A 16,978-nucleotide genomic window follows, 5' to 3' on the forward strand; every position below is an offset into this window, starting at 1 on the left:
TGTCAAACTTGACAACCTGAGATTGACCGCACAGTGAAAAGAACCCATTCCCCAAAACTGTCTGTCTTCTTCTTCACACACACATCATAAAGTGCACGCATGCTAAATACTAAACAATAAATGTTTTGTTTTTAATATAACCCTGATATGGAAGTGCATGTCTATAACACCAACACTTGGAGGTGGAAGCAGTAAATACTAGGAGTTTAAGGCCAGCTTGGGCTACATGAGACACTATCTCAAAGACAAACAGAAGTAAGATACCTAGCCTACTTATCAGTTAGAATGTTTCCTTCACAATTCACACTGAAATTTAATGACCAAAGCGACAGCATTAAAGGGGTAGGACTTGATTTTTCTTTCTTTAGTGTTCAGAAGGTGACACCATGTCTCATTCAGCTAACGGTGACCTTACTCCTGATCCTACTGCTTCTTCCTCCTAAGGGCTAGGGAATCCACACAGTCTGGGGTGGGACTGTGTGAGCCTGGGGTGAGACTAGCCCATAAGGATTCTGCTCTCATGAGTGGATAAATAAAGGCAGGAGTGGTTCTTAGTAAAAATGGTGGGACTGTCTCACATACATGTCTACTAGTTCATCTTATACAGCACACCAATCTTCACTAGAGATATGGCCCTCTGACCTTGGACTGCCCAGCCTCTAGAACCTCTAGAACCATGAGCCAAATAAACCACTGCTTATACATTTACTCAGTCTTACAGCAACAGCAACAGAAAGCAGACAAAGAGGCTTACTAAGCATCATAGGTTGGTCACACAATACACTGTACCATATGGGTGGTTCATCTATGTGATCTCATGGCTAGCTGACCAGGAACTGAGGCTCACTGCCACTGCCCAGCAACAGCCAGAGAATGATGGCAGTCCAGATTAGAAGTGTGTCTACTGAATGCCTATCACTTCACACCACCGTTCAATCAAACCAGAAAACTGGAACTACGTGTACACTTCCCTTTCCCATCTCTCCCCATTCCCTATTCCATGTGCTATCAACCATGCTTTCTTCCTTCTTCCCTTTCAGTATTCAGGAGACTAAAGCAGGAGTCAAATTCAAGGCTAGCTTGAGCTACAGAACAAGACCCTGCCTCCAAATAAACACATACAAAACACACATACTGCAAGGCCTCAAAATATCTACATAATCATTCATAGCAGCCACATTACAGCACCCAAAGGTAGGGCAACCCAAGTATTTATCAATGAATGAAAAGATTAACAAAATATAAAATATGAAATGTTACTCAGCCTGAAAAAGGATGGGGGTCAGGGATATAGCTCAGTGGTAGGATAAAGTCTTGTGTTCTCTTCATATAACTGAAGAGAGGAAAGGAGGGAAGGAGTGAGAGAAAAGGACATCTGGACATTCTACAATGTGAACAAATCTTGGAGACATTAGAGACATAAGCCAAAATACACTAAGACAAACACTGAATGGTCCCATTTATATGACATCCCTAAAGCTGGCAAATTCACAGACAGAAAGTAGGATGAAGGTTGCCAAGAGTGTAGGGGACACAGACAGAATTGGGTGATGAATGGTGTTGGTGGCTACATAACTGCAAATGTACTTAATGCCACTGTACATTTAAAACGGAAATTTGTTGCATTTTACCACCAAAATGAAACCCAACAAACAACAAAAGCTATATTGTAGTCAAACTCAGCTCTTCAAGGTCAACCTAGACATCATACCTTAGTGAGGTTCTCAGAACAAGGGTGTGGTGAGCGCTGCTGGGGGTGTGGAGCTGCGGAGAAAGGAAAAACTACCTAGGCACATGGTCTAGAGTCCAATCACCACCTATGGAAAGAAGAAAAACAAAATGGTTTTAAATGGGTTTAAAAATAAATGTTAAAGTAAGGAAAGAACTTAAGAAAACTAGACATAACCATCCCAGGATAGGTACGCCCCAGGACCTCTACATTCAGAGTCTGCCCCACAAAGGCGAAACTTCTGGCCCCAGACCTGCTGCCCTCTCCCTAGCCCAGCATGGTGGTTCAGAGCATAGAATTTGCCTAGATAAAATCCCACTGACAACTAACTAGTCATGTAACCTTGAGAGAGAACATCTACACCTGTGTGTCTGTTTCCCATACATAAAATGTAGCTATCACCTAGCACAAGCAGTATTTGTGATGCTGCATCCACCTGGGTGGCAGGCAGGTTGCCCCTCACACCTTCCAGATCACCAACAGGAAGTGCATGCAGAGAGGACAGAAGACAACAAGCAGGCAGCTTTGCCCACAGCTCCCCCTCCAGTGCTCAGGACAGCACCCACTGAGTCTGAGGAAGCTCACCAGACAAGGAGTGGAACTGGAAGCTGGGGAAAGCAGAGGTAGGAAGAGGACTGAGACCTGGTGAGAGTGGAAGAAGAAACAGGCACAGCTGCCAGAGCGCTTCATTTTGTCTTAATTTGGTAGTTTTGGTTTTTTTTTTGGTTTTGTTTTGTTTTATGGTTTTTTTGAGACAGGGTTTCTCTGTGTAGCCCTGGATATCCTGGAACTTGCTTTGTAGACGAGGCTGGCTTCGAACTCACAGAGATCCACCTGCCTCTGCCTCCCAAATGCTGGATTAAAGGCATGCGCCACCACCTCTGGACTTAATTAGGTGGTTTTTTAACTATAGCTGAACCTGGATCACTTTGGGTACCTTGGAAACTGTTCATGCTTGGCCAACTACCCCAAGATTTAGATTTATTTGGCCAGTGTTCTGAAATCCTAGTCAACGGTCTATCAGTGTTCATGGATGGCAGGATATGAACAGGGTGTGATAGTGCACCTAGACTCACAGCATGCACACGCAGAAGGCCAGCCTGGGCTACACAGCCAGCTAGACTCCATTTAACAGGAAGGAGATGGAGCACTGGCTGCTCTTCCAGAGAACCCAGGTTTGGTTCATGACTGCCTGTAACTCCAATTTCAGATTGGACATCCTCTTCTAACCTCTGCAGGGACCAGGCATGCACACGGTACACACACATATGTGTAGGCAAAACACTTATACACATAAAATAAAATGTAAAAGCCTAAATAAATAAATAAATAATAGCCTGGCGGTGGTGACACACACCTTTATGCCAGCCAGCACTTGGGAGGCAAAAGCCGGCAGATCTCTGTGGCCAGTCTGGTCTACAGAGCGAGCTCCAGGACAGCTAAGGCTATACACAGAGAAAATTTGTCTCGAAAATAAACAGATAAATGAATAAATAAGTAATAAAAAGTAAAAAACTCACTGGGTGTTGTTGGCACATGCACTTAGGAGGCAGAGGCAGGCGGATCTCTGTGAGTTCAAAGCCAGCCTGGTCTACAGAGCGAGTTCCAGAACATACTCCAAAGCTACAGGGAGAAACCCTGTTTCAAAAAACAAAGAAAGAAAGAAAGAAAGAGAGAGAGAGAGAGAGAGAGAGAGAGAGAGAGAGAGAGAGAGAGAGAAAGAAAGAAAGAAAAGGAAAAAAGTCATATATGATAAGACACACTTGTCATCCGAGCACTTGAGGATCAAGAATCTAAAGTTCAAGGCCAACCTGAACCTGGGTTATATGAAACTCTTAAAGAAAGGAATAAAGAACTTTTTAAAATAGAAAACAAAACATCTCTTTTGGGGGGGAAGGGGAGGGGGTCCTGTTATTGGTCTGGTGATACATGGGAGATGGATGTTGAACTTTGTTAAAAAGTCTGCCTTTTGTAGGCTCTCATTTTCCAAATGCTATTCCAATAAAAGCTGATGACTTCAAACCTTAGGGTCCAACTTTTTAAATCAAAGGAAAACTGTTATTAGAGAAAATTAAGAATTAGGAAGAAACAGGAGCAATGCAGGAGGACAGTGCGCCTTGACTTTTTATGCATACCAAGTCACAAGCAGAGTGGCCTCAAGGAGCAGATTGCCTGGGTAGGAAATGCTGCTGTTTCCCTGAGGCTGTGTCACCACTGGAAGGCTTTGGGTACTTGCTGTTGCCCTCCTCTGGTCTCCTTCTGTGAGCTTTCTAGGATCATAAGGCTTATTTTGTAAGTTATTTGCATATTTCCACATCCAGCTTGTGGGATGCCCTTAATTTCTCTAGATTTCAGATTGCCATCCAGGCGGTGGACGCCTTTAGCGCTAGCGCTTTAGCTCTGGGAGATGGAGGCAGCTGGGTCTACAGAGTGAGCTCCAGGATAGTCAGAGACCCTTATTTAAGGGTTTTGTTGTTCTTCTTGGTTTTTTCTTTCTTTCATTTTTAATAAAACACATCTGTCTAGAGGAGAAAGGGGAGGAGAGGTTTCATTTCTTTAATTTATTTCATTTCTTTAATTTATTTTTTCTGTTTTCTTCCTGGCTGACCTTGAATTCGCTGTAAAGCCAGGCTGGCCTCAAACTCACAGAGATCCTCCAGCCCTTGCCTCTCAAATGCTGGGATCAAAGTCATTTAATAGCCACTATGCATAGCTACCTCTTTAACTTTTTTTTAAAATATTTATTTATTTATTATGTATACAATATTCTGTCTGTGTGTATGCCTGCAGGCCAGAAGAGGGCACCAGACCTCATTACAGATGGTTGTGAGCCACCATGTGGTTGTTGGGAACTGAACTCAGGACCTCTGGAAGAGCAGTCAGTGTTCTTAACTGCTGAGCCATCTCGCCAGCCCCCTCTCTTTAACTTTTAATTAAGTTTCTTCTGCCCTTTCTCGCTCCAATCATGCATTTTCAAGCCTGATTTCATCTTTATCTTAATGTTGACAGGTCAGCATTTATTTTAGATTCTAAATGGAAATACAGATAGCATTAATGAAAATGTTGAAGATACCCCAATTCTGCAGAAAGAAACAGGGATTACATTTTCTCAACTTTTTCCTTTTCATGTTTAGATCCTAATATTTCAAAACATAAACTAGACTAGGGGTTGGTGGTCCATGCCTGGCATCCCAGCACTCCAGGAGTGGAAGCAAGAGAATCAAGAGTTCGAAGTTAGTTTTGGCTACATGAGATGCTCTCTCAAACAAACAAAACCTAAATTATCAGAAACTGTGACATTAAAATTAGGGCAAAAGTCAGAGGCTGAGAGTTGAAGAAATAAGGACAGGTATCAGGCCTACTGTCCAGTTAGGAAGTTCTGAATGTACCTGGTTATTCACCCAAGATAACCTCGGTGCCTCCAGTCACAGGGCTCTGGCCTACTAACCAGAGTCTATGTGTGCAATAAATAGTCTGGCTGCAGAGAAGGACCAACAGACCCAACATTACTGACCCAGGCTGGCTGTTTCTCCCAAGCCACTGAAATCACAGATTCTGGGTTTAATGTGAGATCGTTCTCGTTTATAACACACTACTCTCGCCCCATAAGAAACTCAGCAGTAGCTGAGCCACACGACTAGCACTCAAAGGACGCTCAGACTTCTGCCTGCTGCCAAAGACCAAGACACCCTTGTACTAAAAGCGCTGAAGCTTCTAGTCAGTTTTCCCACTTCCCAGCATGCTCATCTGCTGGGATCCTACTGAACATGGCACAAATTTTCCTTCAATTTGGTCTGAGATATTCTCTGTAATTCTTGTCATAATTACGACACACCTTAGTGTGTTGTAAGACCAGGACCAGAAAACATTGTTCTAGAATATCTTTCTAGATTAGAGGTTTTTTCAACATCAGAAACACAAAAGTCTGTTAGAGCCAAAGAGAGTCCAGGAGCCCATTAAATTTAAGCCACTCTACAAATAAAGGCACGAGGCCAAAGAGGTGAGGCAATCAGATCAGAAAGGTATACAAATTGAAAAGAACTTTTGTTACCTGCAAGATTTCCAGCATCCCTGGCAAGCTCACAAGACCCCACCCTAAGGCCTTCCCATCACAAGGGGTAACCACTGGATCTCCATCCAGTGCTGGAGAAACTTATTTAACCCTGAGTCAGAAAGTCTCACCCTGGATGAACACTGGGAACACCTGGGGAGAAAGCCGACCTGACACCACACCTGCCCCCAGCTCAGCCCACTGTGTCAGTCTCTGGGTGGCCTCTACACTCATCCCTCCTGTCTCCTTCCGCACGTTGGTCTGCAGGGTTCCATTGGCTTCTTTCTCCATGCTGACCACTCTTCCTTCAGACACTTGCACAGCCAGTTCTCACCAGCAGATCTCTACAAAGATCTTTTTATCAGTGAGATTTTTCTCTGCATTCCTTATACTTTACTTTGAGAGAGTTTTTGTTTTTTAATAGCCCAAGCTTGTCTCCAAAGTGCTAGGCTTGACTTCTCATTTGTTTATTTATTGAGAGAGAGAGAGAGAGAGAGAGAGAGAGAGAGAGAGAGAGAGAGAGAGAGGCAGGCAGTGGAGGTAACACAATCTATAAGTGGAGGTCTGAGAACTCCTCCCAGGAGTCAGCTCTCTCCCTCTACCGTGTGTATTCCAGGGATGGAATTCAGGTCATTAGGCTTCTCCTCAAGCTCCTCTACCCACTGAGCCATCTCATCAACCCCAACTTCTCCATTTAAAATAAGAAGCCCAGGGACTGGAGAGATGGCTCAGTGATTAACAGCACTGACTGCTCTTCCAGAGGACCTGAGTTCAGTTCCAGCACCCACATGGCAGCTCTCACCTCTCTGTAAATTCCAGTTCCAGAAGATCAAATCCCTCCCTCCGGCCTCTACAGGTACCAGGCGTGTATATAGTGCATAAACATATACACAGGCAAAACACCCTTCATATAAAATAATAAAAATCTTAGAAATAAAAGAAACCCCGAGCTGGAGATGAAGTTAGTTCAGTTATATGGACTTCACCTAGTATGTTGGAGACCCCAGGCTAATACCCAGTATCAGAGAGAAAAAGAACGCTGTCTCCCTAGGCGACCTGCCCGCCACACCTACTTTGTTTTACACACTTCTCACCCTCTCTCATATTTAGTACTTTCCTGTCCCCAAATTTCTAAGTAATGAGCTTTATGAAAGGAAGGTTTTAATCACATTCTCTGCTATGTTCCCAGTGCTTGTACAGCTTACCTGTACATAATTTCCCATACACATTGGCCAGCACCCATGAGCCTGAGGCAGGGGGATTCCAAGTTTGAGGGCAGCCTACAATACAGAAACCCTATCTTAGAGAGAAAAAGAAAGAGAGAGAGAGAGAGAGAGAGAGAGAGAGAGAGAAAGAGAGAGAGAGAGACCAGAAAACTGACTAGAAGCTAGAAGACTAATGAAAAAGAAAGCATACAGAAATAAGTATTTCTAGCCAGTTTAATCACTTGTGAGTCAGATAATCTGTCCTGAGAAACAAAATCAGAGAGACAAAAAAAGAAGCTGAAGGGAGGTGATAGAACAAACAGAGTTCAGGAAGCACCCTAGGGTACTGATAAAGGATTGCTGCAACCTGAAGCAAACTCCTCTCAGCAGACCAGAAAGAGTAGACATCTGTCTCAAGAGCCGGGACAAGACATGACCCCTGACCACCACCCATCCACTGAGACAGTCTGGTTCCTTCTTCTCTTCACACTTCATCTGCTTCGGAAACGTATTTGAAAACCACCAACATGTTGACGGTGGGGGCACTAAAAGGCTTTGTCGGTGGCCACAAAGCAGGTGTCATCCTGCCATCATCAAGTCTCACTGACACCATGTCTGCTGACCTTCGGTCTTCCAAGAGGATCAGTCTTTGTGACTCCCCTCAAATACAGTTTCATCACATGACTTACTACATTCAAACCAAACAAACCTAAAACAGTTCCTTACTGCCTACCACCTCAGGCTTAACCAAGGCCAAGCTCTTCAGAAGCTTAAAAATGTAGGCCTAGGCTGGGCGGTGGTGGTTCACACCTTTCATCCCAGCAGAGGCAGATGGATCTCTGAGTTGGGGACCAGTCTGGTCTACAAAGAGAGTTCCAAGAAGGCCAGTGCTGTTACACTGTCTTGAAAAACAAACACACACACAGAAATAGACCTAGCCCAAGTCTTCTGATCTGACATTGCAACAGCTGCTCCTTCACCACCTCAGAACACCCCATCACTGCCTTCGCCTCTACACACTAGTAAAAGACAAGACTGCAGACTATCCCAGACTCACTCAGGCCCAGTCTCCACTCCTACCAAGAGTTATCAATCTCCTCCAAAGGATCTCTTCTTCCATTGTCTTCCAGCTTCTGCCTCTACGGCACTCCAATCTGCACAGCGCGCACACGACACACCTATGCACACACATTCATTCGCTCAGCATGAGTCGTCCAGTGTACTAGTTCACAACTGTAACCCCAGCACCAGGAGATAGGCAGGAGGGCTGCCATGAATCTGAGGGCAGAGACACTGATTCATGACAGGATCAGAGAGCCTTTCTCAACTGGGGTTTCTACTCCCAAATCAGAAATTAGAGGGAAGATAGTCTCAGTTCTGAAACAAATGAAAGGGCAGTCCACATGAATAAAGAAAAGAAGGTTTAGCTAAATGAGAAAATCAGGAAAGTCTAAAGCAGGAACAGTGGATAGATGAACAGAAGGTGAAAGGCCACTGCAAAGACGTAGACTTTAAATATTTATTTTATTTTTAATTATGTATATGTGAATATGTCTGCGTGTGGGTATGTACACATGTGTGCAGGTACCTGGAAAAGCCAAAACAGGTGTCATATCCTCTAGAGCTGGAGTTTGTGAGCCACCCACCATAGGTGGTTCTCTGCAGCAGCAATATGTACTCTTAACCACTGAGCCATCCCTCCAACCCCCAGGATTTGGATTCTTAATCTACAAAAGAACTTGGGACAAGGGGTGATTCATTTTATACTTTGAGAAGATCTGGTCAGCCAGTGGTAGTGCACGCCTTTAATCCCAGCACTTGGAAGGCAGACGTGGGCAGATCTCTGAGTTTGAAGCCAGCCTGATTTCTACAGAGGGAGTTCCAGGACAGCCATGGCTACAATGAGAAAATCTGTCTTGAAAAAAAAAAAAAAAACAAAAAGAGAGAGAGAAAGAGAGAAATCTGTTTTCTCCTTAAATTATTCTCAAACATTTTAACTGAACATTTATAGAAAGAAAGGAAGGAAGGAAGGAAGGAAGGAAGGAAGGAAGGAAGGAAGGAAGGAAGGAAGGAAGGAAGGGAGAAAAAGAATCTGATTCTCCCTCTATTTTGAAAGCCCTCATATCCAGTGTCAGACACACTTTACCCTATGACCCAACGAACAGAGGGTCAGATGGGCCTGGTGTTGGGGGAAAAAAGGTAGCTCAAAAGCTAGGGACTGCAAGCTTCTAATAGCCATCCAAATTTCTAGCCAAATATGATAGCCTTATTTCCTGTATTAGGTACCTACTATGTGCCAGATCTTGCTTCCAAAACAGAAAGATCCTGTCCATGTGAAGGAACCTATAATCCTAGCACTTGAGAACAGAAGAATCTAGAACTCAAGGCCATCTCAGCAAAGTCAAGGCTAACCTGCACTACAGGAGACCCTACCTCAAACACCAAACTCAAAGTTTCTTTTAGGGCCAGAAGACGGCTGAGAAGATGAGACACTGGCAGCTCAGTTATCCTCTGTAACTCCAGTCCCAGGGCAATGGGGGTGCATCTACCATCCTCTCCTGGCCTCCACAGGTGCTTCTCAGACACATGCAGGCAAAACACCCAGAAATAATGTAATTAAAGGGGGGGAATTTCTTTAAAAGGCTTCTTTTGCTACCCTCAGTTCTCTCCTATCTCCTACCATGCCGGAGTATGTCACTTCATTGTCCTTGCCCCAAGTACCTGCCTGAGTTTTCCTCAGCCAGATTAATTCCTGATAATTACCTTGTTATTTGCTGACAAACTATGAAGATTATAACCTCTCCCAGGAGGTGTAAATAACTCTTAAAATCCTCTGTAGGTTAGGAAGAAAAAGGCAATGGCCTATAGGCATCAACTACAGTGAATTAGGCTCTTCTTTTGTGCCTAGGTTTCTCTCTAGAGCACAGGGTCAGTGGTGACAGTGTGTGATTCAGTGACAGGGTGATGTCCTAATGTCTGAAAGGCCCTGGATTAAATCCCCAGCACCAAAAACAATTAAAATGGGGTGGAGTAGGGAAACAAGAAATGAAAATTATACAACTGTCACTATCTTCTTCCAAATGGTACCACTCTGTTTTGGTTGTCAGATATTACTGAGAGGTAACTCCAGCCATTTCAAATAAATAGCACATAACCACCACCCTCAGAAAGAAAAGTCCCCTTAAGTTACTTCTGGTTAGCCGAGCACGGTGCTGCGAGTCTTTAGTCCCAGCACCCAAGAGGCAGAAGCATGCAGGTATCTGAGTTCAGGGCCAGCCTGGTCTACAGAGAAAGTTCCAGGACAGCCAGGACTACAAAGTGAAACCCTGTCTCAAAAAAAAAGACACTTCGGGGCTGGAGAGAGGGCGCAGCGGTTAAGAGCACTGACTGCTCATCCAGAGGTCCCAGGTTCAATTCCCAGCACCCACATGGCAGCTCACAACTGTCTATAACTCCAAGATCAGACACCCTCACACAGACATACCTGGAGGCAAAACGCCAATGTGCATAAAATAAAAAATAAATAATTAAAAAAAAAAAAGACACTTCTGGTCTAGAAGTAAACTGTTCTGTAATTGCTTGCAGCAGGAGAGCTCCTAAAGGCAAAGTTCATCTCACATGATTCTTTTATGTTCTACAAAGCACAGTGCTCTGGGATGGGCCAATGGAAAGCCTTTCATACTTGACTATACATTGCCTAGCAATGATGTGCAGGTGCAAAAAAAAAGCTATGCAGGATTTGAAATCCAAGTAAAACATTTTTTGTTCTAGGTGTGATGGCCTACCCTGATCCTAGGATCAGGGATGCTGAAGCATGAGGACTGCAAATTCAAGGACTGCCAAGGTTGCACAGCAAATTTCAAGCCATCTGGGGCTACACAGTAAGACTTTGTCTCAAAACAAATAAAGAAGGAGCTGGCATGTAATGCATGCATATAATGCTGGCACATGGAAGGTAGAGGCAAGAGAATCAGATTTTAAAACTGGCATCCGATTTTAAAACTGGCAAACACTACATAGAGATTTGAGGCCAGCACAGGCTATGAGACTCTGTCTCAAAAAACTAACTGGGCATGGCGGGGCATACCTTTAAGCCCAGAACTTGGAGTCGAAAGCAGGCTAATCTGGATCATGTAAGTTCCAGGCCAGCGTTCGAGGCCTGGTCTACAGAGCGAGTTCCAGGGCTACATAGATTGACTCTATCTCAAAAAACAAAATACAGAAACACACATCAAAACAGACAGAGAGCCCTTCCAGAAATAACAGCTTGATACTCACTCCTGGGCTTCTCTCCTCTGGAACAAAAGCTGGGGCTTAGCTTTGTTTTCAGACCTTGGAACAGCATGGGCTGTAGTTACAACCGACCCATATCTTCAACATTCACTGCTACGGTCTCACTTTGCCCTTTGCCTTGTACAAGTGAACACCTCTGACTTGATAAACTGAGAATGTTGTAAACTGCAGCAAATGAGGGCACAAACAGGAAGCAGCACCAACTCCACAGGCTCCCAATCAGGTAGTATGGATAAAATATCATAGGTCCAAAGACTAAAGAGGAGGGAACACTCCTCACCTCACCCCCAAAACTGCCAAGCCTCCAGAAAGAAGAGATCCTAGGAACGCACCTTAAACTTGCACACAGACCTACTCCTTCCCTTTGCAGTCTCCTGGGCTCCAACTCTACCCTCAAGACTTCTAGCATCTTCCTTATGGATGTGTGGGAGACTGCCTGGACCATACTGAAACCAGGCCACACCAGATACAAACTGACATTTCTTTAAAGCTGGGTAGTGGTGGCACATGCTTTAATTCTAACATTTGGGAGGTAGAGACAGGTAGGTCTCTTCAAGACTAGCCTGGTTTACAGAGAGAGTTCCAGGCCAGTCACAACTTTAGAGAGAAATCCTGCCTCCAAAATCAAAACAAAACATACAGACAGATACACAGACACACACACAAAAACACATACACAAGGGAGGGAGAGAGAAATCAATCAATCAATCAATCAGTCAATCAAATTGGGTAACTGGGTTAGGTGGTGCCTGCCTGTAATTCTAGCACGTAGGAGAAGGGGATTTGGGATTTGAGAGTTCCGGGCTGACCTGTAATCCCAGGACTCAGACAGCTGAAGCAGAATGATTTTGAGTTGAAACTACACTCAACTATGAGATCCTCCCTCCTACCCCACACCCCAAAGAAACCCCAGTCAGGCTCTCTGGTTCCAAGGACTGTCCCAATCAGAGGTGCTAGCCTAAAGACCCTGACAAGACAAGCCATCTCAAAACATCTAAAAGCACCTTCCCTCCAGCACGGCCCAGGAGATGCAGTCAGTCCCAACATCATACTTTCATAAGGGCACAGCCGTAGTCACTTTCAGTTTTGCTACATGGCCCTCAGTGTTTGTCTCCAAAATGAAAACAGACCTTTACTGAGTACTTATTTTTGTGAAGACGAGATAGTAAAACCTTTATAAGATTTAAATCTTGCCAGGTGGTGGTGGCGCATGCCTTTAATCCCAGACTCAGGAGGCAGAGGCAGGCGGATCTCTGTGAGTTCGAGGCCTGCCTAGTCTACAACAGCTAGTTCCAGGACAGGTTCCAAAGCCATAGAGAAACCCTGTCTCGAAAAACCAAAAGATTCAAATCTTATAAAAGGAAGAAAACACAAAGAAAAAAGTTTAAAAACTAGGACTGGAGAGATGGCTCAGCGGTTAAGAGCACCACTGTTTTTCCAGAGGACCTGAGTTCAGTTCTCAGAACACACAGGGTGGCTCACAACCTTCTGTAATGGATTCAACGGTGGGCAGAGAACCATGCAGACAGAGCACTCATATACATAAGTAAATAAATCTTTAAAAAAGAGATTCACGGTGGTGGCGCACACCTTTAATCCCAGCACTCGGGAGGCAGAGGCAGGCGGATCTCTGTGAGTTTGAGGCCAGCCTGGTCTACAAGAGCTAGTTCCTGAACAGGCTCCAAAGCTACAGAGAAACCCTGTCTCAAAAAACTAAAAAAACTAAAAAAAAAAAAAAAAAAAGAGAGAGAGAGAAATTCACTTTAAAAAAGTGTTTTGACGGTGGTGGCGCACGCCTTTAATCCCAGCACTTGGGAGGCAGAGGCAGGCGGATCTCTGTGAGTTCGAGACCAGCCTGGTCTACAAGAGCTAGGTCCAGGACAGGCTCCAAAACCACAGAGAAACCCTGTCTCGAAAAACCAAAAAAAAAAAAAAAAAAAAAAAAAAAAAAAAAAAAAAAGTGTTTTGAACAACATACACTCCACTCAGAGGCTAGATCTCCTGGGAAATTGACCTCCAGAGCGGACTACCAAGCTGTGAGCCCTGGTGCAGCAATTGCCTTCTTTGAATGAGTCTATATTCTTTGTGAAAAGATCCTTAGAGCTACCTCTGGACTACTCAGAACATTTCAGTTAAAAAATAAATAAAAGCCAAGTGTGGTAGGACACCCCTTTAGTACCAGCACATGGAAGGTAGAGACAGGCAGATCTCTGAGTTTAAATCCAGCCTGGACTACATAGTAAGTTCTGGACAGCCAGGGCTATGCAGAGAGACCCCCCCCTCCATCTCAAAAAATTAAAATAAAATTCAATAAACATTTTAAAGTTCAAGACTTTTTCAGGGGCCCCAATAACTCTGGAACTTTAAATATAAGCTAAAGCCATGTAGACTTCACACACACGTTGACTTGAGGCCAGGAGTCAGTTGGCTCCTGGCCAGGAGCGCACACACCCACTCCTCTTCACTCAGCCTTGTGAGTCTTTTCATAACCACGAACAGACATCACATCCTGTCTTGTCAACTAGAGTATGTTAACAAGAATGAAGGGCCACCATTACCTTTTTTTTTTTTTTTTTTGGTTTTTCGAGACAGGGTTTCTCTGTGGTTTTGGAGCCTATCCTGGAACTAGCTCTTGTAGACCAGGCTGGTCTCGAACTCACAGAGATCCGTCTGCCTCTGCCTCCCAAGTGCTGGGATTAAAGGCGTGCGCCACCACCGCCCGGCCCACCATTACCTCTTGATGTAACACCTTCAGATTCTGAAATGCAGACAGTAAGGACTTAAGTCACACAGTAAACAGAATAATCCAAACATAGATTGGCAACACCAAACTTGAAATGAGGTCATTTACTTTTCTGGAAGGCACAAAATTATGCGTTAGATAAATTATATCAAAATATGCTTCCTTGCTGTCAAAATAAAAGCAAATTTGAAAAAAAAAAACCTCCCTTAAATATATATATCTAATGGATTTCACAGCCTACACTCCTAGAGGAAGCAATAGACCAGAGGCCCATAAATAGAAAGACTGAGGTTCTAGGTATATGAAACTCTACCTCCTGGACACCCATTCTCAGAATTCTTTACCATTAAAAATGTTCCTGCCGGGAGGTGGCACAAGCCTTTAATCCCAGCACTAGGGAGGTAGAGGCAGGTAGATCTCTGTGAGTTCAAGACCAGAATGGTCTACAAAGCGAGTTCTAGGATAGTAAGTGCTGTTAGACAGAGAAAGATGTCTCAAGAAAAAAAGTTTCTCATTTCATAAGAAAAGAGAAAGTTAAACAAACAAAAATAGGAATGGAAATAAAGATTTAATCCAAATATCAAAAGGGCTGAGAGATGAAACTCAGTGGGAGAACACTTGCACGAAGGACCTGGGTCCAATCCCCAGTACAGCAAACAACAAATCAATATCAAATATTAAGCTGGCCAAGCCTGTAATCCTAGCACTCAAGCACTTGGGAGACAGGAAGATCAGTTCAAAGCTAGCCTTGGCTACACGAAACCCTGTTTTAAGAAACAAGAGCCAGGTGGGGGAGGGTGTTCTTGGTTTTTAGGAACAAGAAAAATGACTGAGCAGTAGTGGCACAGGCCTTTACTTCCAACAAGGCAGAGGCAGGTAGGTCTCTGAGTTCAAGGCCAGCCCGCTCTACAGAGTGAGTTCCAGGACAACCAGGGCTAGGCAGTGAAACCCTAATTAAATGTTAGCACTAGTTCTCAATATAGGATTTATCAGCAAGCTTTAGTTCATTTGTATTTCTATCTACATCTCCAAATTTTTATTCATGTATAAAATTACTGTTAAGAATAATTTTAAAAGGATTTTAATTACATGTGTATATTCATGTCTACATGTAGGTATGTGCACGTGAGTTCAGGTGCCCACAAAGGCCAGAAGAGAGAGTCAGATCTGCTGAAGCTGGAGTTACAGGCATGGTAAACCTCCTGGTATGGATATGAAGGCCGAACTCAGATCCTCTATAAAAAACAGTAAATGCTTCTAACTACTGAGCCATCTCTGCAGCCCCAAGTTTTAGAGTTTTTTTTTTTTTTTTTTTTTTTTTTTTTGGATTTTCGAGACAGGGTTTCTCTGTAGCTTTTGGTTCCTGTCCTTGTAGACCAGGCTGGTCTCGAACTCACAGGGATCCGCCTGCCTCTGCCTCCCGAGTGCTGGGATTAAAGGCGTGAGCCACCACCGCCCAGCAAGTTTTAGAGTTTTAATAGAAAAAACTCACCTACAGTCTGGGTTACCCCCTGGACAATTCCAAACATATACTACTGCTTAGCCCCTTCCTTTCTTTCTAAAATGTTTTTAATTTTTTTTGGGGGGGGGGTAAGAAAAGGTCTCTTGTCGACCAGGCTAGCCTCAAACTTGGTATAACCCTGAACTTGTCATTTTTTTTTAAAGTTCTTCTTCCTCTTTCTTGAGTTTCACAAGCACAGGATCCCACCCAAATACTCCATCACTGTTCACTCTATCAACAATTACTATCAACTATATAGACTAGAGCTTGAAGAAAGACTAATGGAGAGGGAATGTCCATGTCCATGAAGCCTGAGAAAAACAAATGGGAATTGAGGGAGTTTGTAAGTTGCCCTAGCCCTAGCCAGAAAGGGGAAGAGAGGTGGGGACAATGGCCAGAGGACAGAAACATCTGTCACTTGACAGTTCCATTTTTAAGTCAGTTAGTAGTTTAGATTCACTCATCAGTCTCCTCCAAGTTTACTCAATGAGTCAGTCTCCCTGATCAGCTGAAAACCTTACTAAACTCAAGTATTGGTCTTCAAATCTAGGAACTGGCATTGAAGCTCAAGGTCCCTACAGAGACAAAGCTGCCCCACGCTGACAGTGACCGTTGCTCTCCTGCGGCAACAACCACATGGAATGCATGTGTTGTATCTAAACTCTCCGGCATCCCACCATGCTTACAGAATAAGCTTGATCTGTTTTCCAGCCCTATCTCCAGACAAGAGTTGTATGCTTTCATGTTCAGGGCTCTATGTAGACTGTCCTTCACATTCAAAACTCCTATTCGTCCTCCAAAGCTCAGCAGAAGTCATCTCCTCCCTGAAGCCTTCTCTCTTCCCCACAGACATCTATTTCTAGGACCTCACAGATCCATCCCAGGCTGGCTTCAAACACTGCAGAGCTGAGCTCCCGCTCTTCCTCCTTCCTTCTTCTAGGATTACAGGGCTGGGCCCCAGAACTTGCCCCCAGTAGCTTATTAACCACCACTATATTAGATAATTTAAATAGCGACTCTAGTCCATTTGTTAAAATCCCTGGACTTTTCCTAGACACTCTAGTGAAGACGACACTATCTACCAGCTCTCTACTGAGTTCTAGCATTGTACCAACCATGAAATGAGATATCGATGCTGAATGATTGATCATATGGAAACAGCTTTGGCATTAAGTTATAAAGAGGAAAGAAAAGAGAATGGAGACAGTTATACAAAATTCAAGAACTGGACTATCACGGGGCGGTGGTGGCAGTGGCAGCACACGCCTTTAAGCCCAGCGCTTGGGAGGCAGAGGCAGGAGGATCTCTGAGCTAGAAGTCAGTCTGGTCTCAGAGAGAGTTCCAGGACAGCCAGGGCTACAGAGAAACCCTGTCTTCAAACAAATAAACAAAAACCCTGAATTATCTAATTAATCTTACCCAAAAAACTCACAATATAGCTAAGAAGCAACAGGGA

General features: G+C 44.0%; 1 protein-coding gene across 2 annotated transcripts in view; it reads right to left on the reverse strand.

The window, feature by feature from the left end:
* Znf592 (zinc finger protein 592) overlaps window positions 1–16,978 on the reverse strand; it is a 52,138-nt gene that overhangs the window by 32,229 nt on the left and 2,931 nt on the right. The window contains exon 2 of one of the 2 annotated variants that reach the window (XM_057756114.1): window positions 1,712–1,764. The gene's annotated coding sequence lies outside the window, so the exon portion shown is untranslated. Of the gene's footprint in view, window positions 1–1,711; window positions 1,818–16,978 lie in introns of both variants that reach the window. The other variant, XM_057756113.1, reaches the window with a different exon arrangement.

This window comes from Chionomys nivalis, chromosome 23 (assembly GCF_950005125.1).
Source record: "Chionomys nivalis chromosome 23, mChiNiv1.1, whole genome shotgun sequence".
NCBI lineage: Eukaryota > Metazoa > Chordata > Mammalia > Rodentia > Cricetidae > Chionomys > Chionomys nivalis.